General features: G+C 50.7%; 1 long non-coding RNA gene across 1 annotated transcript in view; it reads left to right on the top strand.

The window, feature by feature from the left end:
- The window catches only part of LOC137362214 (uncharacterized), a 61,726-nt gene that overhangs the window by 10,364 nt on the left and 24,939 nt on the right, over nucleotides 1–26,423 (top strand). The window lies entirely within an intron of this gene.

The following is a 26,423-nucleotide window of genomic DNA, read 5'->3' as shown; positions in this document are numbered from 1 at the left end:
AGAGAGTGAGAGTGAGAGTCAGTGAGAGTGAGAGTGAGAGACAGGGAGGGATGAGAGTGAGAGTGAGAGAGAGTGAGAGTGAGAGACAGTGAAGGAGAGAGTGAGAGTGACAGTCAGCAAGGGAGAGAGTGAGAGTTAGAGACAGTAAGGGAGAGAGTGAGAGTGAGAGTGAGAGACAGTGAGGGAGAGAGTGAGAGACAGTGAGGGAGAGAGTGAGAGACAGGGAGGGAGAGAGTGAGAGTGAGATACAGCGAGGGAGAGAGGGAGAGTGAGAGACAGTGAGGGAGAGAGTGAGAGTGAAAGACAGTGAGAGTGAGAGTGATAAACAGTGAGAGTGAGATTGAGAGACAGTGAGGAGAGAGCGAGAGTGAGAGACAGGGAGAGTGAGAGTGAGAGTCAGTGAGGGATAGAGTGAGAGTGAGAGACAGGGAGCGAGACAGTGAGAGTGAGAGACAGGGAGGGAGACAGTGAGAATGACTGAGAGACAGTGAGGGATAGAGTGAGAGTGATAGTCAGTGAGGGTTAGAGTGAGAGTGAGAGACAGTGAGGGAGAGAGTGAGTGAGAGACAGTGAGGGAGAGAGTGAGTGTGAGAGTGAGAGACAGTGAGAGTGAGTGTGAGAGACTGTGAGGGAAAGAGTGAGAGTGAGAGACAGGGAGGGAGACACAGTGAGAGTGAGAGACAGAGAGGGAGAGAGTGAGAGTGAGAGTCAGTGAGAGTGAGAGTGAGAGACAGCGAGGGAGACAGTGAGAGTGAGAGGGAGAGTGACAGTCAGCAAGGGAGAGAGTGAGAGTTAGAGACAGTAAGGGAGAGAGTGAGAGTGAGTGACAGTGAGAGTGAGAGTGAGATACAGCGAGGGAGAGAGGGAGAGTGAGAGTCAGTAAGGGATAGTGTGAGAGTGAGAGACAGTAAGGGAGAGAGTGAGAGTGAGAGACAGTGAGAGTGAGAGTGAGATACAGCGAGGGAGAGAGGGAGAGTGAGAGACAGGAAGGGAGAGAGTGAGAGTGAGAGTGAGAGACAGTGAGGGAGAGAATGAGTGTGAGAGTGAGAGACAGTAAGAGTGAGAGACAGTGAGCAAGAGAGTGAGAGTGTGAGTCAGCGAGAGTGAGAGACAGTGAGAGTGAGAGTGAGAGACAGTGAAGGAGAGAGTGAGTGTGTGAGTCAGTGAGGGACAGAGTGAGAGTGAGAGACAGTAAGGGAGAGAGTGAGAGTGAGAGACAGTGAGGGAGAGAGTGAGTGTGAGAGTGAGAGACAGCGAGAATGAGAGTGAGAGACAGGGAGGGAGAGAGTGAGTGTCAGAGTGAGAGACAGTGAGAGTGAGAGTGAGTGACAGTGAGGGGGAAAGTGTGTGTGAGAGTGAGAGACAGTGAGAGTGAGAGTGAGAGACAGGGAGGGAGAGAGCGAGAGTGACAGCCAGCAAGGGAGAGAGTGAGTGACAGTGAGGGAGAGAGTGAGAGTGAGTGACAGTGAGAGTGAGAGTGAGATACAGCAAGGGAGAGAGGGAGAGTGAGAGTCAGTGAGGGAGAGAGTGAGAGTGAGAGACAGTGAGGGAGAGAATGAGTGTGAGAGTGAGAGAAAGTGAGAGTGAGTGTGAGAGACTGTGAGGGAAAGAGTGAGAGTGAGAGACAGGGAGGGAGACACAGTGAGAGTGAGAGACAGAGAGGGAGAGAGTGAGAGTGAGAGTCAGTGAGAGTGAGAGTGAGAGACAGGGAGGGATGAGAGTGAGAGTGAGAGAGAGTGAGAGTGAGAGACAGTGAAGGAGAGAGTGAGAGTGACAGTCAGCAAGGGAGAGAGTGAGAGTTAGAGACAGTAAGGGAGAGAGTGAGAGTGAGAGACAGTGAGGGAGAGAGTGAGAGTGAGAGACAGTGAGGGAGAGAGTGAGAGACAGGGAGGGAGAGAGTGAGAGTGAGATACAGCGAGGGAGAGAGGGAGAGTGAGAGACAGTGAGGGAGAGAGTGAGAGTGAAAGACAGTGAGAGTGAGAGTGATAAACAGTGAGAGTGAGATTGAGAGACAGTGAGGAGAAGCGAGAGTGAGAGACAGGGAGAGTGAGAGTGAGAGTCAGTGAGGGAGAGAGTGAGAGTGAGAGACAGGGAGCGAGACAGTGAGAGTGAGATACAGGGAGGGAGACAGTGAGAATGACTGAGAGACAGTGAGGGATAGAGTGAGAGTGATAGTCAGTGAGGGTTAGAGTGAGAGTGAGAGACAGTGAGGGAGAGAGTGAGAGTGAGAGACAGTGAGGGAGAGAGTGAGTGTGAGAGCGAGAGACAGTGAGAGTGAGAGTGAGAGACAGTGAGGGAGAGAGTGAGTGTGAGAGTGAGAGACAGTAAGAGTGAGAGACAGTGAGGGTGAGAGTGAGAGTGACAGTCAGCAAGGGAGAGAGTGATAGACATTGAGGGAGAGAGTGAGAGTGAGAGACAGTGAGAGTGAGAATGTGAATCAGTGAGGGCGAGAGGGAGAGTGAGAGTCAGTAAGGGAGAGAGTGAGAGTGAGAGACAGGGAGGGAGAGAGTGAGAGTGAGAGACAGTGAGAGTGAGAGTGAGATACAGCGAGGGAGAGAGGGAGAGTGAGAGTCAGTGAGGGAGAGAGTGAGAGTGAGAGACAGTGAGGGAGAGAGAGAGTGTGAGAGTGAGAGACAGTGAGAGTGAGAGACAGTGAGGGAGAGATTGAGTGTGAGAGTGAGAGACAATGAGAGTGAGAGTGAGAGACAGGGAGGGAGAGAGTGATTGTCAGAGTGAGAGACAGTGAGAGTGAGAGACAGGGAGGGAGAGAGTGAGTGTCAGAGTGAGAGACAGTGAGAGTGAGAGTGAGTGACAGTGAGGAGGAAAGTGAGTGTGAGAGTGAGAGACAGTGAGAGTGAGAGTGAGAGAAAGTGAGATATAGATTGAGAGTGAGAGACAGGGAGGGAGAAAGTGAGAGTGAGAGACAATGAGTGAGAGAGTGAGAGTGAGATACATTGGATTGAGAGTGAGAGACAGTGAGAGTGAGCATGAGAGTGAGAGACAGTGAGAGTGAGAGAGTGAGAGCGAGAGTGAGACAGTGAGAGTAAGATTGAGAGACAGTGAGGGAGAGAGTGAGAGACAGTGAGTGTGAGAGTGGGAGACAGTGAGGGAGAGAATGAGTGTAAGAGTGAGAGACAGTGAGAGAGAGACAGTGAGGGAGAGAGTGAGAATGAGAGAAAGTGAGAGTGAGATTGAGAGACAGTGAGGGAGAGAGGGAGAGTGAGAGTCAGTGAGGGAGAGAGGGAGCGTTAGAGACAGTGAGGGATAGAATGAGTGTGAGAGTGAGAGACAGTGAGAGTGAGAGTGAGAGACAGTGAGGGATAGAGTGAGAGTGAGAGACAGGGAGGGGGAGGGAGAGAGTGAGAGACAGTGAGAGTGAGAGACGGTGAGAGTGAGCGTGAGAGTGAGAGACAGTTAGAGTGAGATTGAGTGTGAGAGTGAGAGACAGTAAGAGTGAGAGACAGTGAGGAATAGATTGAGAGAGAGAGACAGGGAGGGATCAGAGTGCGAGTGAGAGAGAGTGAGAGTCAGAGTCAGAGTCAGAGTCTGAGTGAGAGACAGTGAGGGAGAGAGTGAGAGTGACAGTCAGTAAGGGAGAGAGTGAGAGACAGTGAAGGAGAGAGTGAGTGTGTGAGTCAGTGAGGGATAGAGTGAGAGTGAGATGCAGTGAGGGAGAGAGAGAGAGTGAGAGTGAGAGACAGTGAGAGTGAGAGTGAGAGACAGTGAGGGAGAGAGTGAGTGTGAGAGTGAGAGACAGTGAGAGTGAGAGTGAGAGACAGGGAGGGAGAGGGTGAGTGTCAGAGTGAGAGACAGTGAGAGTGAGAGACAGTGAGGGAGAGAGTGAGAGTGACAGTCAGCAAGGGAGAGAGTGAGTGACAGTGAGGGAGAGAGTGAGAGTGAGAGACAGTAACGGAGAGAGTGTGAGTGAGTGACAGTGAGAGTGAGAGTGAGATACAGCAAGGGAGAGAGTGAGAGTGAGAGACAGTGAGGGAGTGTGAGAGACAGTGAGGGAGAGAGTGAGTGTGAGAGTAAGAGACAGTGAGGGATAGATTGAGAGTGATAGTCAGTGAGGGATAGAGTGAGAGTGAGAGACAGTGAGGGAGAGAGTGAGAGTGAGAGACAGTGAGGGAGAGAATGAGTGTGAGAGTGAGAGAAAGTGAGAGTGAGTGTGAGAGACTGTGAGGGAAAGAGTGAGAGTGAGAGACAGGGAGGGAGACACAGTGAGAGTGAGAGACAGAGAGGGAGAGAGTGAGAGTGAGAGTCAGTGAGAGTGAGAGTGAGAGACAGGGAGGGATGAGAGTGAGAGTGAGAGAGAGTGAGAGTGAGAGACAGTGAAGGAGAGAGTGAGAGTGACAGTCAGCAAGGGAGAGAGTGAGAGTTAGAGACAGTAAGGGAGAGAGTGAGAGTGAGAGTGAGAGACAGTGAGGGAGAGAGTGAGAGTGAGAGACAGTGAGGGAGAGAGTGAGAGACAGGGAGGGAGAGAGTGAGAGTGAGATACAACGAGGGAGAGAGGGAGAGTGAGAGACAGTGAGGGAGAGAGTGAGAGTGAAAGACAGTGAGAGTGAGAGTGATAAACAGTGAGAGTGAAATTGAGAGACAGTGAGGAGAGAGCGAGAGTGAGAGACAGGGAGAGTGAGAGTGAGAGTCAGTGAGGGATAGAGTGAGAGTGAGAGACAGGGAGCGAGACAGTGAGAGTGAGAGACAGGGAGGGAGACAGTGAGAATGACTGAGAGACAGTGAGGGATAGAGTGAGAGTGATAGTCAGTGAGGGTTAGAGTGAGAGTGAGAGACAGTGAGGGAGAGAGTGAGAGTGAGAGACAGTGAGGGAGAGAGTGAGTGTGAGAGTGAGAGACAGTGAGAGTGAGTGTGAGAGACTGTGAGGGAAAGAGTGAGAGTGAGAGACAGGGAGGGAGACACAGTGAGAGTGAGAGACAGAGAGGGAGAGAGTGAGAGTGAGAGTCAGTGAGAGTGAGAGTGAGAGACAGCGAGGGAGACAGTGAGAGTGAGAGGGAGAGTGACAGTCAGCAAGGGAGAGAGTGAGAGTTAGAGACAGTAAGGGAGAGAGTGAGAGTGAGTGACAGTGAGAGTGAGAGTGAGATACAGCGAGGGAGAGAGGGAGAGTGAGAGTCAGTAAGGGATAGTGTGAGAGTGAGAGACAGTAAGGGAGAGAGTGAGAGTGAGAGACAGTGAGAGTGAGAGTGAGATACAGCGAGGGAGAGAGGGAGAGTGAGAGACAGGAAGGGAGAGAGTGAGAGTGAGAGACAGTGAGGGAGAGAATGAGTGTGAGAGTGAGAGACAGTAAGAGTGAGAGACAGTGAGCAAGAGAGTGAGAGTGTGAGTCAGCGAGAGTGAGAGACAGTGAAGGAGAGAGTGAGTGTGTGAGTCAGTGAGGGATAGAGTGAGAGTGAGAGACAGTAAGGGAGAGAGTGAGAGTGAGAGACAGTGAGGGAGAGAGTGAGTGTGAGAGTGATAGACAGCGAGAATGAGAGTGAGAGACAGGGAGGGAGAGAGTGAGTGTCAGAGTGAGAGACAGTGAGAGTGAGAGTGAGTGACAGTGAGGGGGAAAGTGAGTGTGAGAGTGAGAGACAGTGAGAGTGAGAGTGAGAGACAGGGAGGGAGAGAGCGAGAGTGACAGCCAGCAAGGGAGAGAGTGAGTGACAGTGAGGGAGAGAGTGAGAGTGAGTGACAGTGAGAGTGAGAGTGAGATACAGCAAGGGAGAGAGGGAGAGTGAGAGTCAGTGAGGGAGAGAGTGAGAGTGAGAGACAGTGAGGGAGAGAATGAGTGTGAGAGTGAGAGAAAGTGAGAGTGAGTGTGAGAGACTGTGAGGGAAAGAGTGAGAGTGAGAGACAGGGAGGGAGACACAGTGAGAGTGAGAGACAGAGAGGGAGAGAGTGAGAGTGAGAGTCAGTGAGAGTGAGAGTGAGAGACAGGGAGGGATGAGAGTGAGAGTGAGAGAGAGTGAGAGTGAGAGACAGTGAAGGAGAGAGTGAGAGTGACAGTCAGCAAGGGAGAGAGTGAGAGTTAGAGACAGTAAGGGAGAGAGTGAGAGTGAGAGTGAGAGACAGTGAGGGAGAGAGTGAGAGTGAGAGACAGTGAGGGAGAGAGTGAGAGACAGGGAGGGAGAGAGTGAGAGTGAGATACAGCGAGGGAGAGAGGGAGAGTGAGAGACAGTGAGGGAGAGAGTGAGAGTGAAAGACAGTGAGAGTGAGAGTGATAAACAGTGAGAGTGAGATTGAGAGACAGTGAGGAGAGAGCGAGAGTGAGAGACAGGGAGAGTGAGAGTGAGAGTCAGTGAGGGAGAGAGTGAGAGTGAGAGACAGGGAGCGAGACAGTGAGAGTGAGAGACAGGGAGGGAGACAGTGAGAATGACTGAGAGACAGTGAGGGATAGAGTGAGAGTGATAGTCAGTGAGGGTTAGAGTGAGAGTGAGAGACAGTGAGGGAGAGAGTGAGAGTGAGAGACAGGGAGGGAGACAGTGAGAATGACTGAGAGACAGTGAGGGATAGAGTGAGAGTGATAGTCAGTGAGGGTTAGAGTGAGAGTGAGAGACAGTGAGGGAGAGAGTGAGAGTGAGAGACAGTGAGGGAGAGAGTGAGTGTGAGAGCGAGAGACAGTGAGAGTGAGTGTGAGAGACTGTGAGGGAAAGAGTGAGAGTGAGAGACAGGGAGAGTGAGAGTCAGTGAGGGATAGAGTGAGAGTGAGAGACAGGGAGCGAGACAGTGAGAGTGAGAGACAGGGAGGGAGACAGTGAGAATGACTGAGAGACAGTGAGGGATAGAGTGAGAGTGATAGTCAGTGAGGGTTAGAGTGAGAGTGAGAGACAGTGAGGGAGAGAGTGAGAGTGAGAGACAGTGAGGGAGAGAGTGAGTGTGAGAGCGAGAGACAGTGAGAGTGAGTGTGAGAGACTGTGAGGGAAAGAGTGAGAGTGAGAGACAGGGAGAGTGAGAGTCAGTGAGGGATAGAGTGAGAGTGAGAGACAGGGAGCGAGACAGTGAGAGTGAGAGACAGGGAGGGAGACAGTGAGAATGACTGAGAGACAGTGAGGGATAGAGTGAGAGTGATAGTCAGTGAGGGTTAGAGTGAGAGTGAGAGACAGTGAGGGAGAGAGTGAGAGTGAGAGACAGTGAGGGAGAGAGTGAGTGTGAGAGCGAGAGACAGTGAGAGTGAGTGTGAGAGACTGTGAGGGAAAGAGTGAGAGTGAGAGACAGGGAGGGAGACACAGTGAGAGTGAGAGACAGAGAGGGAGAGAGTGAGAGTGAGAGTCAGTGAGAGTGAGAGTGAGAGACAGCGAGGGAGACAGTGAGAGTGAGAGGGAGAGTGACAGTCAGCAAGGGAGAGAGTGAGAGTTAGAGACAGTAAGGGAGAGAGTGAGAGTGAGTGACAGTGAGAGTGAGAGTGAGATACAGCGAGGGAGAGAGGGAGAGTGAGAGTCAGTAAGGGATAGTGTGAGAGTGAGAGACAGTAAGGGAGAGAGTGAGAGTGAGAGACAGTGAGAGTGAGAGTGAGATACAGCGAGGGAGAGAGGGAGAGTGAGAGACAGGAAGGGAGAGAGTGAGAGTGAGAGACAGTGAGGGAGAGAATGAGTGTGAGAGTGAGAGACAGTAAGAGTGAGAGACAGTGAGCAAGAGAGTGAGAGTGTGAGTCAGCGAGAGTGAGAGACAGTGAGAGTGAGAGTGAGAGACAGTGAAGGAGAGAGTGAGTGTGTGAGTCAGTGAGGGATAGAGTGAGAGTGAGAGACAGTAAGGGAGAGAGTGAGAGTGAGAGACAGTGAGGGAGAGAGTGAGTGTGAGAGTCAGCGAGAGTGAGAGACAGTGAGAGTGAGAGTGAGAGACAGTGAAGGAGAGAGTGAGTGTGTGAGTCAGTGAGGGATAGAGTGAGAGTGAGAGACAGTAAGGGAGAGAGTGAGAGTGAGAGACAGTGAGGGAGAGAGTGAGTGTGAGAGTGAGAGACAGCGAGAATGAGAGTGAGAGACAGGGAGGGAGAGAGTGAGTGTCAGAGTGAGAGACAGTGAGAGTGAGAGTGAGTGACAGTGAGGGGGAAAGTGAGTGTGAGAGTGAGAAACAGTGAGAGTGAGAGTGAGAGACAGGGAGGGAGAGAGCGAGAGTGACAGCCAGCAAGGGAGAGAGTGAGTGACAGTGAGGGAGAGAGTGAGAGTGAGTGACAGTGAGAGTGAGAGTGAGATACAGCAAGGGAGAGAGGGAGAGTGAGAGTCAGTGAGGGAGAGAGTGAGTGTGAGAGACAGTGAGGGAGAGAGTGAGTGTGAGAGTGAGAGACAGTAAGAGTGAGAGACAGTGAGGGAGAGAGTGAGTGTGAGAGTGAGAGACAGTAAGAGTGAGAGACAGTGAGGGAGAGAGTGAGAGTGACAGTCAGCAAGGGAGAGAGTGATAGACATTGACGGAGAGAGTGAGAGTGAGAGACAGTGAGAGTGAGAATGTGAATCAGTGAGGGCGAGAGGGAGAGTGAGAGTCAGTAAGGGAGAGAGTGAGAGTGAGAGACAGGGAGGGAGAGAGTGAGAGTGAGAGACAGTGAGAGTGAGAGTGAGATACAGCGAGGGAGAGAGGGAGAGTGAGAGTCAGTGAGGGAGAGAGTGAGAGTGAGAGACAGTGAGGGAGAGAGAGAGTGTGAGAGTGAGAGACAGTGAGAGTGAGAGACAGTGAGGGAGAGATTGAGTGTGAGAGTGAGAGACAGTGAGAGTGAGAGTGAGAGACAGGGAGGGAGAGAGTGATTGTCAGAGTGAGAGACAGTGAGAGTGAGAGTGAGAGACAGGGAGGGAGAGAGTGAGTGTCAGAGTGAGAGACAGTGAGAGTGAGAGTGAGTGACAGTGAGGAGGAAAGTGAGTGTGAGAGTGAGAGACAGTGAGAGTGAGAGTGAGGGAAAGTGAGATATAGATTGAGAGTGAGAGACAGGCAGGGAGAAAGTGAGAGTGAGAGACAATGAGTGAGAGAGTGAGAGTGAGATACAGTGGATTGAGAGTGAGAGACAGTGAGAGTGAGCATGAGAGTGAGAGACAGTGAGAGTGAGAGAGTGAGAGCGAGAGTGAGAGACAGTGAGAGTAAGATTGAGAGACAGTGAGGGAGAGAGTGAGTGTGAGAGTGAGAGACAGTGAGTGTGAGAGCGGGAGACAGTGAGGGAGAGGGTGAGTGTAAGAGTGAGAGACAGTGAGAGAGAGACAGTGAGGGAGAGAGTGAGAATGAGAGAAAGTGAGAGTGAGATTGAGAGACAGTGAGGGAGAGAGGGAGAGTGAGAGACAGTGAGGGAGAGAGGGAGCGTTAGAGACAGTGAGGGATAGAATGAGTGTGAGAGTGAGAGACAGTGAGAGTGAGAGTGAGAGACAGTGAGGGATAGAGTGAGAGTGAGAGACAGGGAGGGGGAGGGAGAGAGTGAGAGACAGTGAGAGTGAGAGACGGTGAGAGTGAGCGTGAGAGTGAGAGACAGTTAGAGTGAGAGTGAGTGTGAGAGTGAGAGACAGTGAGGGAGAGAGTGAGAGTGCCAGTCAGTAAGGGAGAGAGTGAGAGACAGTGAGGGAGAGAGTGAGAGTGAGAGTGAGAGACAGTAAGAGTGAGAGACAGTGAGGAATAGATTGAGAGAGAGATACAGGGAGGGATCAGAGTGCGAGTGAGAGAGAGTGAGAGTGAGAGTCAGAGTCTGAGTGAGAGACAGTGAGGGAGAGAGTGAGAGTGACAGTCAGTAAGGGAGAGAGTGAGAGACAGTGAGGGAGGGAGAGAGAGTGAGAGATAGTGAGAGAGAGTGAGTGTGAGAGTGAGAGACAGTAAGAGTGAGAGACAGTGAAGGAGAGAGTGAGAGTGCAAGTCAGTGAGGGATGGAGTGAGAGTGAGAGACAGTAAGGGATAGATTGAGAGTGAGCGTGAGAGAAAGTGAGAGTGTGAGTGAGATACAGCGAGGGAGAGAGGGAGAGTGAGAGTCAGGAAGGGAGAGAGTGAGAGTGAGAGACAGTGAGGGAGAGAGTGAGTGTGAGAGACAGTGAGGGAGAGAGTGAGTGTGAGAGTGAGAGACAGTGAGAGTCAGAGTGAGAGACAGGGAGGGAGAGAGTGAGAGTCAGAGACAGTGAGGGAGCGAGTGAGTGTGAGAGTCAGAGACAGTGAGAGTGAGAGACAGGGAGGGACAGAGTGAGTGTCACAGTGAGAGTCAGTGAGAGTGAGAGTGAGTGAGTGAGGGAGAAAGTGATTGTGAGAGTGAGAGAAGTGAGAGTGAGAGTGAGAGACAGTGAGAGATAGAGTGAGAGTGAGAGACAGTGAGAGTGAGCGTGAGAGTGAGAGACAGTGACTGAGAGAGTGAGAAACAGTGAGAGTGAAAGTGACAGACTTTGAGGGAGAGAGTGAGTGTGAGAGACGGTGAGAGCGAGAGTGAGAGACAGTGAGGGAGAGAGTGAGAAAGAGAGTGAGAGAAAGTGAGAGTGAGAGACAGTGAGGGAGAGAGTGAGTGTGAGAGTGAGAGACAGTGAGAGTGAGAGTGAGAGTGAGAGACAGTGAGGGAGAGAGTGAGAGTGAGAGACAGTAGAGTGAGAGTGAGTGAGTGAGGGAGAAAGTGATTGTGAGAGTGAGAGAAGTGAGAGTGAGAGTGAGAGACAGTGAGAGATCGAGAGAGAGTGAGAGACAGTGAGGGAGAGAGGGAGAGTGAGAGACAGTAGAGTGAGAGTGAGTGAGTGAGGGAGAAAGTGATTGTGAGAGTGAGAGGAGTGAGAGTGAGAGACAGTGAGAGATAGAGTGAGAGTGAGAGACAGAGAGAGAGAGACAGTGAGGGAGAGAGTGAGAATGAGAGAAAGTGCGAGTGAGATTGAGAGACAGTGAGGGAGAGAGGGAGTGTGAGAGACAGTGAGGGATAGAATGAGTGTGAGAGTGAGAGACAGTGAGAGTGAGAGACAGTGAGGGAGAGAGTGAGAAAGAGAGTGAGAGAAAGTGAGAGTGAGAGACAGTGAGGGAGAGAGTGAGTGTGAGAGTGAGAGACAGTGAGAGTGAGAGTGAGAGTGAGAGACAGTGAGGGAGAGAGTGAGAGTGAGAGACAGTAGAGTGAGAGTGAGTGAGTGAGGGAGAAAGTGATTGTGAGAGTGAGAGAAGTGAGAGTGAGAGTGAGAGACAGTGAGAGATCGAGAGAGAGTGAGAGACAGTGAGGGAGAGAGGGAGAGTGAGAGACAGTAGAGTGAGAGTGAGTGAGTGAGGGAGAAAGTGATTGTGAGAGTGAGAGAAGTGAGAGTGAGAGTGAGAGACAGTGAGAGATAGAGTGAGAGTGAGAGACAGAGAGAGAGAGACAGTGAGGGAGAGAGTGAGAATGAGAGAAAGTGCGAGTGAGATTGAGAGACAGTGAGGGAGAGAGGGAGTGTGAGAGACAGTGAGGGATAGAATGAGTGTGAGAGTGAGAGACAGTGAGAGTGAGAGACAGTGAGGGATAGAGTGAGAGTGAGAGTCAGTGAGGGAGAGAGGGAGAGTGAGAGACAGTGAGGGAGAGAGGGAGAGTGAGAGACAGTGAAGGATAGAATGAGTGTGAGAGTGAGAGACAGTGAGAGTGAGAGCGAGAGACAGTGAGGGAGAGAGTGAGAGTGACAGTCAGTAAGGGAGAGAGTGAGAGACAGTGAGGGAGAGAGTGAGAGTGAGAGTGAGTGTGAGAGTGAGAGACAGTGAGGGAGAGAGTGAGAGTGACAGTCAGTAAGGGAGAGAGTGAGAGACAGTGAGGGAGAGAGTGAGAGTGAGAGTGAGAGACAGTAAGAGTGAGAGACAGTGAGGGATAGATTGAGAGAGAGAGACAGGGAGGGATGAGAGTGCGAGTGAGAGAGAGTGAGAGTGAGAGTCAGAGTCTGAGTGAGAGACAGTGAGGGAGAGAGTGAGAGTGACAGTCAGTAAGGGAGAGAGTGAGAGACAGTGAGGGAGAGAGTGAGAGTGAGAGACAGTAAGGGAGGGAGAGAGAGTGAGAGATAGTGAGAGAGAGTGAGTGAGTGTGAGAGTGAGAGACAGTAAGAGTGAGAGACAGTGAAGGAGAGAGTGAGAGTGCAAGTCAGTGAGGGATGGAGTGAGAGTGAGAGACAGTAAGGGATAGATTGAGAGTGAGCGTGAGAGAAAGTGAGAGTGTGAGTGAGATACAGCGAGGGAGAGAGGGAGAGTGAGAGTCAGGAAGGGAGAGAGTGAGTGTGAGAGACAGTGAGGGAGCGAGTGAGTGTGAGAGTCAGAGACAGTGAGACTGAGAGACAGGGAGGGACAGAGTGAGTGTCACAGTGAGAGTCAGTGAGAGTGAGAGTGAGTGAGTGAGGGAGAAAGTGATTGTGAGAGTGAGAGGAGTGAGAGTCAGAGACAGTGAGAGATAGAGTGAGAGTGAGAGACAGTGAGAGTGAGCGTGAGAGTGAGAGACAGTGACTGAGAGAGTGAGAGACAGTGAGAGTGAGAGTGACAGACTTTGAGGGAGAGAGTGATTGTGAGAGACAGTGAGAGCGAGAGTGAGAGACAGTGAGGGAGAGAGTGAGAAAGAGAGTGAGAGACAGTGAGAGTGAGAGACAGTGAGGGAGAGAGTGAGTGTGAGAGTGAGAGACAGTGAGAGTGAGAGTGAGAGTGAGAGACAGTGAGGGAGAGAGTGAGAGTGAGAGACAGTAGAGTGAGAGTGAGTGAGTGAGTGAGGGAGAAAGTGATTGTGAGAGTTAGAGAAGTGAGAGTGAGAGTGAGAGACAGTGAGAGATAGAGAGTGAGAGACAGTGAGGGAGAGAGTGAGAGTGAGAGACAGTAGAGTGAGAGTGAGTGAGTGAGGGAGAAAGTGATTGTGAGAGTGAGAGAAGTGAGAGTGAGAGTGAGAGACAGTGAGAGATAGAGTGAGAGTGAGAGACAGTGAGAGTGAGCGTGAGAGTGAGAGACAGTGACTGAGAGAATGAGAGACAGTGAGAGTGAGAGTGACAGACTTTGAGGGAGAGAGTGAGTGTGAGAGACAGTGAGAGCGAGAGTGAGAGACAGTGAGGGAGAGAGTGAGTGTGAGAGTGAGAGACAGTAAGAGTGAGAGTGAGAGACAGTGAGGGATAGAGTGAGAGTGAGAGACAGGGAGGGGGAGAGTGAGAGTGAGAGACAGAGAGTGAGAGACAGTGAGGGAGAGAGTGAGTGTGAGAGTGAGAGACAGTGAGAGTGAGAGTGAGAGACAGTGAGGGATAGAGTGAGAGTGAGAGACAGGGAGGGGGAGAGAGAGAGTGAGAGACAGTGTGGGAGAGAGTGAGTGTGAGAATGAGAGACAGTGACAGTGAGAGTGAGAGAAAGTGAGTGAGAGAGTGAATGTGAGAGTGAGAGACAGTGAGAGTGAAAGTGAGAGACAGTGAGGGAGAGAGTGAGTGTGAGAATGAGAGACAGTGACAGTGAGCGTGAGAGAAAGTGAGTGAGAGAGTGAATGTGAGCGTGAGCGACAGTGAGAGTGAGAGTGAGAGGCAGTGAGGAATAGAGTGAGAGTGAGAGTCAGTGAGGGATAGAGTGAGAGTGAGAGTGAGAGACAGTGAGAGTGAGAGACAGTGAGGGAGAGCGTGAGCGTGAGAGTGAGAGACAGTGAGAGCGAGAGTGAGAGACAGGGACGGAGGAGTGAGTGTGAGAGTGAGAGACAGTGAGAGTGATAGTGAGTGAAAGTGAGTGAGAGAGTGAATGTGAGAGTGAGAGACAGTGAGAGTGAGAGTGAGTGACAGTAAGGGAGAAAGTGAGTGTGAGAGTAAGAAAAGTGAGAGTGAGAGTGAGAGACAATGATAGATAGAGTGAGAGTGAGAAACAGGGAGGGAGAGAGTGAGAGTGAGAGACAGTGTGGGAGAGAGTGAGAGTGAGAGACAGTGAGGGAGAGAGTGAGTGTGAGAATGAGAGACAGTGAGAGTGAGCATCAGAGTGAGAGTCAGTGAGGCATAGAGTGAGTGTGAGAGTGAGAGACAGTGAGAGTCAGAGTGAGAGACAGTGAGGGATGGAGTGAGTGTGAGAGTGAGAGATAGTGAGATTCAGAGTGAGAGTGAGAGACAGTGAGGGAGAGAGTGAGAGTAAGAGACAGTGAGGGAGAGAGTGAGTGAGAGTGAGAGTCAGTGAGGGTGAGAGTGAGAGACAGTAAGGGAGAGAGTGAGAGTGAGAGACAGTGAGGGAGAGAGTGAATGTGAGATTGAGAGACAGTGAGAGAGAGAGTGAGAGACAGTGAGTGAGAGAGTGATTGTGAGATTGAGAGACAGTGAGTGTGAGAGTAAGAGACAGTGAGAGTGAGAGTGAGAGACAGTGAGGGAGTGAGTGTGAGAGTAAGAGACAGTGAGAGTGAGAGTGAGAGACAGTGACGAATTGAGTGAGAGTAAGAGTCAGTGAGGGATTGAGTGAGAGTGAGAGACAGTGAGTGTCAGAGTGAGAGACAGTGAGGGATTGAGTGAGAGTAAGAGTCAGTGAGGGATAGAGTGAGAGTGAGTGACAGAGAGGGAGAAAGTGAGCGTGAGAGTGAGACAGTGAGTGTCAGAGTGAGAGACAGGGAGGAATTGAGTGAGAGTAAGAGTCAGTGAGGGATAGAGTGAGAGTCAGAGACAGTGAGTGAGAGAGGGAGAGAGGGAGAGCGAGACTCAGTAAGGGAGACAGAGAGAGCAAGAGACAGTGAGGGAGAGTGAGAGTCAGTAAGGGAGTGAGTGAGAGTGAGAGTCAGTAAGGGAGTGAGTGAGAGTGAGAGACAGGAAGGGAGAGAGTGAGATTGAGAGACAGTGAGTGAGAGAGTGAGTGTGAGAGACAGTGAGAGACAGTGAGAGTGAGAGACAGTGAGTGAGAGAGTGAGTGTGAGAGTGAGAGACAGTGAGAGTGAGAGTGAGTGACAGTGAGGGAGAAAGTGAGTGTGAAAGTAAGAAAAGTGAGAGTGAGAGTGAGAGACAATGAGAGATAGATTGAGAGTCAGAAACAGGGAGGGAGAGAGTGAGAGACAGTGTGGGAGAGAGTGAGAGTGAGAGTCAGTGAGGCATAGAGTGAGTGTGAGATTGAGAGACAGTGAGGGATTGACTGAGAGTAAGAGTCAGTGAGGGATAGAGTGAGAGACAGTGAGGGAGAGAGTGAGTGTGAGAGACAGGGAGGGAGAGGGAGAGAGTGAGAGACAGTGAGGGAGAGTGTGAGAGTGAGAGTCAGTGAAGCATAGAGTGAGTGTGAGAGTCAGAGACAGTGAGAGTCAGAGTGAGAGACAGTGAGGGATTGAGTGAGAGTAAGAGTAATTGAGGGATAGAGTGAGAGACAGGGAGGGAGAGAGTGAGAGTGAGAGACAGTGAGGGAGAGAGTGAGTGTGAGAGTGAGAGACAGTAAGAGTGAAAGACAGTGAGGGATAGAGTGAGAGTGAGAGACAGTAAGGAAGAGAGAGTGAGAGTGAGAGACAGTGAGAGTGAGAATGAGATACAGCGAGGGAGAGGGGGAGAGTGAGAGTCAGTAAAGGAGAGAGTGAGAGTGAGAGACAGTGAGGGAGAGAGAGAGTGTGAGAGTGAGAGACAGTGAGAGTGAGAGACAGTGAGGGAGAGAGTGAGTGTGAGAGTGAGAGACAGTGAGAGTGAGAGTGAGAGACAGGGAGGGAGAGAGTGAGAGACAGTGAGAGTGAGTGACAGTGAGGAGGAAAGTGAGTGTGAGAGTGAGAGACAGTGAGACTGAGAGTGAGAGTCAGTGAGATATAGATTGAGAGTGAGAGACAGGGAGGGAGAAAGTGAGAGTGAGAGACAGTGAGGGAGAGAGTGAGTGTGAGAGTGAGAGACAGTGAGAGTGAGCGTGAGAGTGAGAGACAGTGAGAGTGAGAGAATGAGAGCGAGAGTGAGAGACAGTGAGAGTAAGATTGAGAGACAGTGAGGGAGAGAGTGAGTGTGAGAGTGAGAGACAGTGAGTGTGAGAGTGGGAGATAGTGAGGGAGAGAGTGAGTGTGAGAGTGAGAGACAGTGAGAGAGAGACAGTGAGGGAGAGAGTGAGAATGAGAGAAAGTGAGAGTGAGATTGAGAGGCAGTGAGGGAGAGAGGGAGATTGAGAGACAGTGAGGGAGAGAGGGAGAGGGAGAGACAGTGAGGGATAGAATGAGTGTGAGAGTGAGAGACAGTGAGAGTGAGAGTGAGAGAAAGTGAGGGATAGAGTGAGAGTGAGAGTCAGTGAGGGAGAGAGGGAGAGTGAGAGACAGTGAGGGAGAGAGGGAGAGTGAGAGACAGTGAGGGATAGAATGAGTGTGAGAGTGAGAGACAGTGAGAGTGAGAGTGAGAGACTGAGGGATCGAGTGAGAGTGAGAGACAGGGAGGGGGAGGGAGAGAGTGAGAGTGAGAGAGAGTGAGAGTGAGTGTGAGAGTGAGAGACAGTGAGGGAAAGAGTGAGAGTGACAGTCAGTAAGGGAGAGAGTGGGAGACAGTGAGGGAGAGAGTGAGAGTGAGAGTGAGAGACAGTAAGAGTGAGAGACAGTGAGGGATAGATTGAGAGAGAGAGACAGGGAGGGATGAGAGTGCGAGTGAGAGAGAGTGAGAGTGAGAGTCAGAGTCTGAGTGAGAGACAGTGAGGGAGAGAGGGAGAGTGACAGTCAGTAAGGGAGAGAGTGAGAGACAGTGAGGGAGAGAGTGAGAGTGAGAGACAGTAAGTGAGGGAGAGAGAGTGAGAGATAGTGAGGGAGAGAGTGAGTGTGAGAGTGAGAGACAGTAAGAGTGAGAGACAGTGAAGGAGAGAGTGAGAGTGCAAGTCAGTGAGGGATGGAGTGAGAGTGAGAGGCAGTAAGGGATAGATTGAGAGTGAGCGTGAGAGAAAGTGAGAGTGAGAGTGAGATACAGCGAGGGAGAGAGTGAGAGTGACAGTCAGGAAGGGAGAGAGTGAGAGTGAGCGACAGTGAGGGAGAGAGTGAGTGTGAGAGACAGTGAGGGAGAGAGTGAGTGTGAGAGTGAGAGACAGTGAGAGTCAGAGTGAGAGACAGGGAGGGAGCGAGTGAGTGTGAGAGTCAGAGACAGTGAGAGTGAGAGTGAGAGACAGGGAGGGACAGAGTGAGTGTCACAGTGAGAGTCAGTGAGAGTGAGAGTGAGTGAGTGAGGGAGAAAGTGATTGTGAGAGTGAGAGAAGTGAGAGTGAGAGTGAGAGACAGTGAGAGATAGAGTGAGAGTGTGAGACAGTGAGAGTGAGCGTGAGAGTGAGAGACAGTGACTGAGAGAGTGAGAAACAGTGAGAGTGAGAGTGACAGACTTTGAGGGAGAGAGTGAGTGTGAGAGACAGTGAGAGCGAGAGTGAGAGACAGTAAGGGGGAGAGGGGGAGAGTGAGAGTCAGTAAAGGAGAGAGTGAGAGTGAGAGACAGTGAGGGAGAGAGAGAGTGTGAGAGTGAGAGACAGTGAGAGTGAGAGACAGTGAGGGAGAGAGTGAGTGTGAGAGTGAGAGACAGTGAGAGTGAGAGTGAGAGACAGGGAGGGAGAGAGTGAGAGACAGTGAGAGTGAGTGACAGTGAGGAGGAAAGTGAGTGTGAGAGTGAGAGACAGTGAGACTGAGAGTGAGAGTCAGTGAGATATAGATTGAGAGTGAGAGACAGGGAGGGAGAAAGTGAGAGTGAGAGACAGTGAGGGAGAGAGTGAGTGTGAGAGTGAGAGACAGTGAGAGTGAGCGTGAGAGTGAGAGACAGTGAGAGTGAGAGAATGAGAGCGAGAGTGAGAGACAGTGAGAGTAAGATTGAGAGACAGTGAGGGAGAGAGTGAGTGTGAGAGTGAGAGACAGTGAGTGTGAGAGTGGGAGATAGTGAGGGAGAGAGTGAGTGTGAGAGTGAGAGACAGTGAGAGAGAGACAGTGAGGGAGAGAGTGAGAATGAGAGAAAGTGAGAGTGAGATTGAGAGGCAGTGAGGGAGAGAGGGAGATTGAGAGACAGTGAGGGAGAGAGGGAGAGGGAGAGACAGTGAGGGATAGAATGAGTGTGAGAGTGAGAGACAGTGAGAGTGAGAGTGAGAGAAAGTGAGGGATAGAGTGAGAGTGAGAGTCAGTGAGGGAGAGAGGGAGAGTGAGAGACAGTGAGGGAGAGAGGGAGAGTGAGAGACAGTGAGGGATAGAATGAGTGTGAGAGTGAGAGACAGTGAGAGTGAGAGTGAGAGACTGAGGGATCGAGTGAGAGTGAGAGACAGGGAGGGGGAGGGAGAGAGTGAGAGTGAGAGACAGTGAGAGTGAGAGACGGAGAGAGTGAGAGTGAGAGTGAGAGAGAGTGAGAGTGAGTGTGAGAGTGAGAGACAGTGAGGGAAAGAGTGAGAGTGACAGTCAGTAAGGGAGAGAGTGGGAGACAGTGAGGGAGAGAGTGAGAGTGAGGGTGAGAGACAGTAAGAGTGAGAGACAGTGAGGGATAGATTGAGAGAGAGAGACAGGGAGGGATGAGAGTGCGAGTGAGAGAGAGTGAGAGTGAGAGTCAGAGTCTGAGTGAGAGACAGTGAGGGAGAGAGTGAGAGTGACAGTCAGTAAGGGAGAGAGTGAGAGACAGTGAGGGAGAGAGTGAGAGTGAGAGACAGTAAGTGAGGGAGAGAGAGTGAGAGATAGTGAGGGAGAGAGTGAGTGTGAGAGTGAGAGACAGTAAGAGTGAGAGACAGTGAAGGAGAGAGTGAGAGTGCAAGTCAGTGAGGGATGGAGTGAGAGTGAGAGGCAGTAAGGGATAGATTGAGAGTGAGCGTGAGAGAAAGTGAGAGTGAGAGTGAGATACAGCGAGGGAGAGAGTGAGAGTGACAGTCAGGAAGGGAGAGAGTGAGAGTGAGCGACAGTGAGGGAGAGAGTGAGTGTGAGAGACAGTGAGGGAGAGAGTGAGTGTGAGAGTGAGAGACAGTGAGAGTCAGAGTGAGAGACAGGGAGGGAGCGAGTGAGTGTGAGAGTCAGAGACAGTGAGAGTGAGAGTGAGAGACAGGGAGGGACAGAGTGAGTGTCACAGTGAGAGTCAGTGAGAGTGAGAGTGAGTGAGTGAGGGAGAAAGTGATTGTGAGAGTGAGAGAAGTGAGAGTGAGAGTGAGAGACAGTGAGAGATAGAGTGAGAGTGTGAGACAGTGAGAGTGAGTGTGAGAGTGAGAGACAGTGACTGAGAGAGTGAGAGACAGTGAGAGTGAGAGTGACAGACTTTGAGGGAGAGAGTGAGTGTGAGAGACAGTGAGAGCGAGAGTGAGAGACAGTAAGGGGGAGAGTGAGATTGAGAGACAGTGAGAGTGAGAGACAGTGAGGGAGAGAGTAAGAAAGAGAGTGAGAGAAAGTGAGAGTGAGAGACAGTGAGGGAGAGAGTGAGTGTGAGAGTGAGAGACAGTGAGAGTGAGAGTGAGAGACAGTGAGGGAGAGAGTGAGAGTGAGAGACAGTGAGGGAGAGAGTGAGAGTGAGAGACAGTAGAATGAGAGTGAGTGCGTGAGGGAGAAAGTGATTGTGAGAGTGAGAGACAGTGAGAGTGAGAGTGAGAGACAGTGAGAGATAGAGAGAGAGTGAGAGACAGTGAGGGAGAGAGTGAGAGTGAGAGACAGTAGAGTGAGAGTGAGTGAGTGAGGGAGAAAGTGATTGTGAGAGTGAGAGAAGTGAGAGTGAGAGACAGTGAGAGATAGAGTGAGAGTGAGAGACAGTGAGATTGAGTGTGAGAGTGAGAGACAGTGACTAAGAGAGTGAGAGACAGTGAGAGTGAGAGTGACAGACTTTGAGGGAGAGAGTGAGTGTGAGAGACAGTGAGAGCGAGAGTGAGAGACAGTAAGGGGGAGAGTGAGAGTGAGAGAAGTGAGAGTGAGAGACAGTGAGGGAGAGAGTAAGAAAGAGAGTGAGAGAAAGTGAGAGTGAGAGACAGTGAGGGAGAGAGTGAGTGTAAGAGTGAGAGACAGTGAGAGTGAGAGTGAGAGACAGTGAGGGAGAGAGTGAGAGTGAGACAGTAGAATGAGAGTGAGTGAGTGAGGGAGAAAGTGATTGTGAGAGTGAGAGAAGTGAGAGTGAGAGACAGTGAGAGATAGAGTGAGAGTGAGAGACAGTGAGAGTGAGCGTGAGAGTGAGAGACAGTGACTGAGAGAGTGAGAGACAGTGAGAGTGAGAGTGACAGACTTTGAGGGAGAGAGTGAGTGTGAGAGACAATGAGAGCAAGAGTGAGAGACAGTAAGGGGGAGAGTGAGAGTGAGAGTGAGATACAGTGAGAGTGAGAGACAGTGAGGGGGAGGGTGAGAAAGAGAGGGAGAGAAAGTGAGAGTGAGAGACAGTGAGGGAGAGAGTGAGTGTGAGAGTTAGAGACAGTGATTGTGAGAGTGAGAGTGAGAGACAGTGAGGGATAGAGTGAGAGTGAGAGACAGGGAGGGGGAGGGAGAGAGTGAGAGACAGTGTGGGAGAGAGTGAGAGTGAGAGACAGTAGAGTGAGAGTGAGAGACAGTGAGGGAGAGAGTGAGTGTGAGAATGAGAGACAGTGAGAGTGAGAGTGAGAGAAAGTGAGTGAGAGAGTGAATGTGAGAGTGAGACAGTGAGAGTGAGAGTGAGAGGCAGTGAGGGAGAGTGAGCGTGAGAGTGAGAGACAGTGAGAGCGAGAGTGAGAGACAGGGAGGGAGGAGTGAGTGTGAGAGTGAGAGACAGTGAGAGTGAGAGTGAGTGAAAGTGAGTGAGAGAGTGAATGTGAGAGTGAGAGACTGTGAGAGTGAGCGTGAATGACAGTAAGGGAGAAAGTGTGTGAGAGTACGAAAAGTGAGAGTGAGAGTGAGAGACAATGATAGATAGAGTGAGAGTGAGAAACAGGGAGGGAGAGAGTGAGAGTGAGAGACAGTGTGGGAGAGAGTGAGAGTGAGAATGAGAGACAGTGAGAGTGAGCATCAGAGTGAGAGGCAATGAGGGATAGAGTGAGAGTGAGAGTCAGTGAGGCATAGAGTGAGTGTGTGAGAGACAGTGAGAGTCAGAGTCAGAGACAGTGAGGGATTGAGTGAGAGTAAGAGTCAGTCTGGGATAGAGTGAGAGTGAGAGACAGTGAGGGATGGAGTGAGTGTGAGAGTGAGAGACAGTGAGATTCAGAGTGAGAGTGAGAGACAGTGAGGGAGAGAGTGAGAGTGAGAGACAGTGAGGGAGAGAGTGAGTGTGAGAGTGAGAGTCAGTGAGAGTGAGAGTGAGAGACAGTAAGGGAGAGAGTGAGAGTGGGAGACAGTGAGGGAGAGAGTGAATGTGAGATTGAGAGACAGTGAGAGTGAGAGTGAGAGACAGTGAGTGAGAGAGTGATTGTGAGATTGAGAGACAGTGAGAGTGAGAGTGAGAGACAGTGAGGGAGTGAGTGAGTGTGAGAGTAAGAGACAGTGAGAGTGAGAGTGAGAGACAGTGAGGGAGAGAGTGAGTGTGAGAGTGAGAGACAGTGAGACTCACAGTGAGAGTCATTGAGTGATAGAGTGAGTGTGAGTGTGAGAGAAGTGAGAGTGAGAGTGAGAGACAGGGAGAGATAGAGTGAGAGTGAGAGACAGGGAGGGAGAGACAGTGAGAGTGAGAGACAGTGTGGGAGAGAGTGAATGTGAGAGTGAAGACAGTGAGAGTGAGAGTGAGAGACAGTGAGGGAGAGAGTGAGTGTGAGAGTGAGAGACAGTGAGACTCAGAGTGAGAGACAGTGAGGGGAGAGTGAATGTGAGAGTGAGAGACAGTGAGAGTGAGAGTGAGAGACAGTGAGGGAGAGAGTGAGAGTGAGATTGAGAGTGAGAGAAAGTGAGTGAGAGAGTGAATATCAGAGTGAGAGACAGTGAGGGATGGAGTGAGTGTAAGAGTGAGAGACAGTGAGATTCAGAGTGAGAGTGAGAGACAGTGAGGGAGAGAGTGAGAATGAGAGATAGTGAGGGAGAGAGTGAGTGTGAGAGTGAGAGTCAGTGAGAGTGAGAGACAGTAAGGGAGAGAGTGAGAGTGAGAGACAGTGAGGGAGAGAGTAAATGTGAGATTGAGAGACAGTGAGAGTGAGAGTGAGTGACAGTAAGGGAGAGTGAGTGTGAGAGTCAGTCTGGGATAGACTGAGAGTGAGAGACAGTGAGGGATGGCGTGAGTGTGAGAGTGAGAGACAGTGAGATTCAGAGTGAGAGTGAGTGACAGTGAGGGAGAGAATGAGAGTGAGAGACAGTGTGGGAGAGAGTGAGTGTGAGAGTGAGAGTCAGTGAGAGTGAGAGTGAGAGACAGGGAGGGAGGAGTGAGTGTGAGAGTGAGAGACAGTGAGAGTGAGAGTGAGTGAAAGTGAGTGAGAGAGTGAATGTGAGAGTGAGAGACTGTGAGAGTGAGCGTGAATGACAGTAAGGGAGAAAGTGTGTGAGAGTACGAAAAGTGAGAGTGAGAGTGAGAGACAATGATAGATAGAGTGAGAGTGAGAAACAGGGAGGGAGAGAGTGAGAGTGAGAGACAGTGTGGGAGAGAGTGAGAGTGAGAATGAGAGACAGTGAGAGTGAGCATCAGAGTGAGAGGCAATGAGGGATAGAGTGAGAGTGAGAGTCAGTGAGGCATAGAGTGAGTGTGTGAGAGACAGTGAGAGTCAGAGTCAGAGACAGTGAGGGATTGAGTGAGAGTAAGAGTCAGTCTGGGATAGAGTGAGAGTGAGAGACAGTGAGGGATGGAGTGAGTGTGAGAGTGAGAGACAGTGAGATTCAGAGTGAGAGTGAGAGACAGTGAGGGAGAGAGTGAGAGTGAGAGACAGTGAGGGAGAGAGTGAGTGTGAGAGTGAGAGTCAGTGAGAGTGAGAGTGAGAGACAGTAAGGGAGAGAGTGAGAGTGGGAGACAGTGAGGGAGAGAGTGAATGTGAGATTGAGAGACAGTGAGAGTGAGAGTGAGAGACAGTGAGTGAGAGAGTGATTGTGAGATTGAGAGACAGTGAGAGTGAGAGTGAGAGACAGTGAGGGAGTGAGTGAGTGTGAGAGTAAGAGACAGTGAGAGTGAGAGTGAGAGACAGTGAGGGAGAGAGTGAGTGTGAGAGTGAGAGACAGTGAGACTCACAGTGAGAGTCATTGAGTGATAGAGTGAGTGTGAGTGTGAGAGAAGTGAGAGTGAGAGTGAGAGACAGGGAGAGATAGAGTGAGAGTGAGAGACAGGGAGGGAGAGACAGTGAGAGTGAGAGACAGTGTGGGAGAGAGTGAATGTGAGAGTGAAGACAGTGAGAGTGAGAGTGAGAGACAGTGAGGGAGAGAGTGAGTGTGAGAGTGAGAGACAGTGAGACTCAGAGTGAGAGACAGTGAGGGGAGAGTGAATGTGAGAGTGAGAGACAGTGAGAGTGAGAGTGAGAGACAGTGAGGGAGAGAGTGAGAGTGAGATTGAGAGTGAGAGAAAGTGAGTGAGAGAGTGAATATCAGAGTGAGAGACAGTGAGGGATGGAGTGAGTGTAAGAGTGAGAGACAGTGAGATTCAGAGTGAGAGTGAGAGACAGTGAGGGAGAGAGTGAGAATGAGAGATAGTGAGGGAGAGAGTGAGTGTGAGAGTGAGAGTCAGTGAGAGTGAGAGACAGTAAGGGAGAGAGTGAGAGTGAGAGACAGTGAGGGAGAGAGTAAATGTGAGATTGAGAGACAGTGAGAGTGAGAGTGAGTGACAGTAAGGGAGAGTGAGTGTGAGAGTCAGTCTGGGATAGACTGAGAGTGAGAGACAGTGAGGGATGGCGTGAGTGTGAGAGTGAGAGACAGTGAGATTCAGAGTGAGAGTGAGTGACAGTGAGGGAGAGAATGAGAGTGAGAGACAGTGTGGGAGAGAGTGAGTGTGAGAGTGAGAGTCAGTGAGAGTGAGAGTGAGAGACAGTAAGGGAGAGAGTGAGAGTGAGAGACAGTGAGGGAGAGAGGGTATGTGAGATTGAGAGACAGTGAGAGTGAGAGTGAGAGACAGTGAATGAGAGAGTGATTGTGAGATTGAGAGACAGTGAGGCAGAGAGTGAGTGTGAGAGTAAGAGACAGTGAGAGTGAGAGTGAGAGACAGTGAGGGAGAGAGTGAGTGTGAGAGTGAGAGACAGTGAGACTCAGAGTGAGAGTCATTGAGTGATAGAGTGAGTGTGAGTGTGAGAGAAGTGAGAGTGAGAGACAATGAGGGAGAGAGGGTATGTGAGATTGAGAGACAGTGAGAGTGAGAGTGAGAGACAGTGAATGAGAGAGTGATTGTGAGATTGAGAGACAGTGAGAGTGAGAGTGAGAGACAGTGAGGGAGAGAGTGAGTGTGAGAGTAAGAGACAGTGAGAGTGAGAGTGAGAGACAGTGAGGGGAGAGTGAGTGTGAGAGTGAGAGACAGTGAGACTCAGTGAGAGTCATTGAGTGATAGAGTGAGTGTGAGTGTGAGAGAAGTGAGAGTGAGAGACAGGGAGAGATAGAGTGAGAGTGAGAGACAGGGAGGGAGAGACAGTGAGAGTGAGAGACTGTGTGGGAGAGAGTGAATGTGAGAGTGAAGACAGTGAGAGTGAGAGTGAGAGACAGTGAGGGAGAGAGTGAATGTGAGAGTGAGAGACAGTGAGAGTGAGAGACAGTGACGGAGAGAGTGAGAGACAGTGAGACTCAGAGTCAGAGTCAGTGAGGGATAGAGTGAATGTGAGATTGAGAGACAGTGAGAGTGAGACTGAGAGACAGTGAGTGAGAGAGTGATTGTGAGATTGAGAGACAGTGAGAGTGAGAGTGAGAGACAGTGAGGGAGAGAGTGAGTGTGAGAGTAAGAGACAGTGAGCGTGAGAGTGAGAGACAGTGAGGGAGAGAGTGAGTGTGATAGTGAGAGACAGTGAGACTCAGAGTGAGAGTCATTGAGTGATAGAGTGAGTGTGAGAGGAGTGAGAGTGAGAGACAGGGAGGGAGAGACAGTGAGAGTGAGAGACAGTGTGGGAGAGAGTGAATGTGAGAGTGAGAGACAGTGAGAATGAGAGTGAGAGACAGTGAGACTCAGAGTAAGACAGTGAGTGATAGAGTGAGTGTGAGAGAAGTGAGAGTGAGAGACAGGGAGAGATAGAGTGAGAGTGAGAGACAGTGAGAGTGAGAGAGAGTGAATGTGAGAGTGAGAGACAGTGAGAGTGAGAGTGAGAGACAGTGAGACTCAGAGTGAGAGTCAGTGAGGGATAGAGTGAGTGTGAGAGTGAGAGACAGTGAGAATCAGAGTGAGAGTCAGTGAGGGATAGAGTGAGAGTGAGAGACATTGAGGGAGAGAGTGAGTGTGAGAGTAAGAGACAATGAGAGTCAGAGTGAGAGACAGTGAGGGATAGAGTGAGAGTCAGAGACAGTAAGGGAGAGAGGGAGTGTGAGAGTGAGAGACAGTGAGGGAGAGAGTGAGTGACAGGGGGGAAGAGAGTGAGTGTGAGAGTGAGAGACTGTGAGAGTGAGTGACAGTGAGGGAGAATGTGAGAGTGAGAGAAGTGAGAGTGAGAGTGAGAGACAATGAGAGATAGAGTGACAGTGAGAAACAGGGAGGGAGAGACAGTGAGTGTGAGAGAAAGTGAGGGAGAGAGTGAGTGTGAGAGTGAGAGACAGTGGGAGTGAGAGACAGTGAGGGAGAGAGTGAGTGAAAGTGAGTGAGAGAGTGAATGTGAGAGTGAGAGACAGTGAGAGTGAGAGTGAATGACAGTAAGGGAGAAAGTGTGTGAGAGTACGAAAAGTGAGAGTGAGAGTGAGAGACAATGATAGATAGAGTGAGAGTGACAAACAGGGAGGGAGAGAGTGAGAGTGAGAGACAGTGTGGGAGAGAGTGAGAGTGAGAGACGGTAGAGTGAGAGTGACAGACAGTGAGGGAGAGAGTGAGTGTGAGAATGAGAGACAGTGAGAGTGAGCATCAGAGTGAGAGGCAGTGAGGGATAGAGTGAGAGTGAGAGTCAGTGAGGCATAGAGTGAGTGTGAGAGTGAGAGACAGTGAGAGTCAGAGTCAGAGACAGTGAGGGAGAGAGTGAGTGTGATAGTGAGAGACAGTGAGACTCAGAGTGAGAGTCATTGAGTGATAGAGTGAGTGTGAGAGAAGTGAGAGTGAGAGTGAGAGACAGGGAGGGAGAGACAGTGAGAGTGAGAGACAGTGTGGGAGAGAGTGAATGTGAGAGTGAGAGACAGTGAGAATGAGAGTGAGAGACAGTGAGACTCAGAGTAAGACAGTGAGTGATAGAGTGAGTGTGAGAGAAGTGAGAGTGAGAGACAGGGAGAGATAGAGTGAGAGTGAGAGACAGTGAGAGTGAGAGACAGTGTTGGAGAGAGTGAATGTGAGAGTGAGAGACAGTGAGAGTGAGAGTGAGAGACAGTGAGACTCAGAGTGAGAGTGAGTGACAGTGAGGGAGAGAATGAGAGTGAGAGACAGTGTGGGAGAGAGTGAGTGTGAGAGTGAGAGTCAGTGAGAGTGAGAGTGAGAGACAGGGAGGGAGGAGTGAGTGTGAGAGTGAGAGACAGTGAGAGTGAGAGTGAGTGAAAGTGAGTGAGAGAGTGAATGTGAGAGTGAGAGACTGTGAGAGTGAGCGTGAATGACAGTAAGGGAGAAAGTGTGTGAGAGTACGAAAAGTGAGAGTGAGAGTGAGAGACAATGATAGATAGAGTGAGAGTGAGAAACAGGGAGGGAGAGAGTGAGAGTGAG

The sequence above is a fragment of the Heterodontus francisci genome, unplaced genomic scaffold (genome assembly GCF_036365525.1).
Source record: "Heterodontus francisci isolate sHetFra1 unplaced genomic scaffold, sHetFra1.hap1 HAP1_SCAFFOLD_544, whole genome shotgun sequence".
Taxonomy (NCBI): domain Eukaryota; kingdom Metazoa; phylum Chordata; class Chondrichthyes; order Heterodontiformes; family Heterodontidae; genus Heterodontus; species Heterodontus francisci.
The sequence above is the reverse complement of the archived record's forward strand: the minus strand, read 5'-3'. Positions and strand labels throughout refer to the sequence as shown.